Raw genomic sequence first — 2,719 nt, forward strand, 5'->3', positions numbered from 1 at the left:
CACATAGATAACTGATTGGTGGAAAATTTCAAAATTCTAGAGCCCTTTATCGGGCAGATTTTTTTAAAAGTTGTGGGAGTCTTTTGAAATCCCGTGGAAATAAAAAACCAAAGAAGTCTTTCTGATTTAGATACGGATTATTATAGATACAGTTATTAAAATATCCATGTATGGTTTTTGCACGTAGGAGATCGAAATCTTGGGAAGAGTGGTTATAGCAAGGAATTTATTTTTTTCTCCCTTGCTTCGTTTGCTTTATAAACGGAAATCTGTAATGTTACTTACAGTGCAATCCAAAGAAGAATGACACCTGTCTAAACCCATTGAAACAAATGGTCTTAGACTGGCGTAACTGTTTAGGATTGCACCGTAAGTCTTAGACGTCTTCTGAATTAGTCCTAATGCACAACGACGTAGTGCTATCTAATTAACAATACATTCCAAAGCAGAGTCGAATGTACTTGGGGTAAATGAAACAAAGCCTTAAGTAGTGGTAGTTTGCATTGGCTTGTCAAAGGTGGCATCTAAATATAAATATAGGATACTCCATTGAGTATCCTTCGTGATTTGCAAGGGATCATAGGGCACACCTCCCAGAACTCAGGATGGTTAGCTGCTTATCGACTAATGTTGCCCGCCGCCCAGTAACACCTGTTTACATTAGGTGGTTCTTTCCTAGTTCTCAGGTTGTAAAATGTTCTGTAAACTGCTTCCCAAAGTAGAAAGGTATGAAATAAGTGACCCAAATAAATATAACAGCAAATTGCTCAATTAAAATAGTGGGGGAAAATCACTAATCTTCTAGTGAAGCTTTCTAACCCAAACCACGTATGAGAAACCACAGTAACGAGGGCTCCATCATCGATCAGACGTACTGGACTAGGAAGAGGAAGGTATTTGAAATCCTTTCACCAGCGCCGTTAGCTTGTGCATTGTCCATGACCTTATGTTTCAGTCCTGAAGAATTACCTCATACCTCAGGCACGAATGATAAGCAATACATTGGAATTTCACTGGAAGCCCACACACAATACTAATTAACTTCACCCCATCAACACCACAGGATCCGTTTCTACGCTCCCCGAAGTGATTGACAGCTTACTTTTTGGAGAAAGGGGGAATGAAAAAATGAAACGCCTCTGCACAAAATAATTTTATGACCCCGACGTGATTCGAACACGCAGCCTTCTGATCTGGAGTCAGACGCGCTACCGTTGCGCCACGAGGTCCCGATACAAGTCGAGTGAGCAGAACTATAAAAATACCTGACTCCCGCTACTGTTCATCACACCATATTGGGAAATGATAAAGCGCGGGAAAATAAGACTACGGGAAACGAAAATTAAAATATACGTGATGTAAAATCCACAGTTCCAAAGCTCTGGTAATTCAGGGACAGCCACAAAAAGCTCTGGATTCAGAGGACAGCTGCGATACTTTTATTTTCTTTGCTCTGTAGAGAGCCCTGGCAGAGTCCCACAGTGCTTCGCTAGCATCGGGCACAAGAGCGTTCTTTGCCTATCTGCCACTCTTAGCTCTAAACTATCCGTTGTGGCTCCTTTCAATACCCACTTAACAGCCACTCCGGTGCTTCACGGGACCGTTCCCTTTCTCGGCGCTGGAAAAAATAGTTTCTTCAGAGTGGTTTCAGTTGGCCATTGAACAGTAATTCTTCAGACGGTTGCCTTTTATTTCTCTCCCCTCAGCTGGCCCCGCCATTCTCCACAAAGATTCGAAATCACAACTTCCTTATTTAACTACTCAGTTGCATCATTGATATGTCTTATCTTTATAAGTTTTAAAGAAAACCCTTCCATAAGCAGCTCCTCGTTAGTATAGTGGTAAGTATCCCCGCCTGTCACGCGGGAGACCGGGGTTCGATTCCCCGACGGGGAGAAGTACTAATGGTTTTGATGAAAAATCTTTTCCCTCTTACATGCAGCGAAACAATTATACAGATTAAGAAGTTCTTTTCTTATTTTAAAAAGAGAGGCCAGAAGGAGCCTCCCCAAGTAACATGTTGGACTCTGATTTCCAACTAACAGGCAGGGATAAAGATCAGTATTCCACAAACACGCAGGATCCAAAATCTGGTAGTAGAATGAAGTATTCAAGAAAATGTCCCCCCCCCCCCCCCCACTTTCCCTCTGCCAGGAAAGTAGTAGGTTTCCCACTTCGTCTTCCTATAAACGCGAAAAACTGAAGATCACAAAACAAAATCTGCTTTTGGGGAAGCATGAGGTAGCTGAGAATAATTCTTCAGGAGCAGAGTTGCCAACTCTGGCTCTGGGAATCCCTGGAGATTTGGGGGCAATGGCTAGGGCGGGCGGAGTATAATGCCATAGCAGCATTATATCCATCCATGAGGTTTTTATCCCACTGTTTCTCCAGGGAGCTGAGGACAGCATAAATGATCCCCCCCCCCCCGCTCCCTCTTAAGCTTACAACTGGGCTGAAGATGAATCTCTTCATGGCTAGCCAGTTTCCTGGCTGCATGGAAATTGACCCAACTACTACACTACATTGTCTCTTTCTAACTTTGCTTTAAGGTACAAACGTTTAACACAAATGCTTAAAAAATATGCAGCTCCTTTCAATTTAATTTTGAACATTTTCAACAGCAGGGCTTTAATTTTTCTGTGAATTTTATTTCTTCCTCTCCACCCACCAACAAATAATACCTACTTTACCACCTCTTTTTAAAAGTAATATTGACCAA

General features: G+C 42.1%; 2 non-coding genes across 2 annotated transcripts; one reads left to right on the plus strand and one right to left on the minus strand.

Annotated features, from left to right (window-relative positions):
- Positions 1-1,157: 1,157 nt before the first annotated feature.
- TRNAW-CCA (transfer RNA tryptophan (anticodon CCA)) lies at positions 1,158-1,229 on the minus strand. Its single transcript has one exon. It is a non-coding gene; the product is annotated as a tRNA-Trp (tRNA).
- A 595-nt stretch (positions 1,230-1,824) lies between these two features.
- TRNAD-GUC (transfer RNA aspartic acid (anticodon GUC)) lies at positions 1,825-1,896 on the plus strand. Its single transcript has one exon. It is a non-coding gene; the product is annotated as a tRNA-Asp (tRNA).
- The last annotated feature ends 823 nt before the right edge of the window (positions 1,897-2,719 follow it).

The sequence above is a fragment of the Eublepharis macularius genome, chromosome 9, assembly GCF_028583425.1.
Source record: "Eublepharis macularius isolate TG4126 chromosome 9, MPM_Emac_v1.0, whole genome shotgun sequence".
Classification (NCBI taxonomy): Eukaryota; Metazoa; Chordata; class Lepidosauria; order Squamata; family Eublepharidae; genus Eublepharis; species Eublepharis macularius.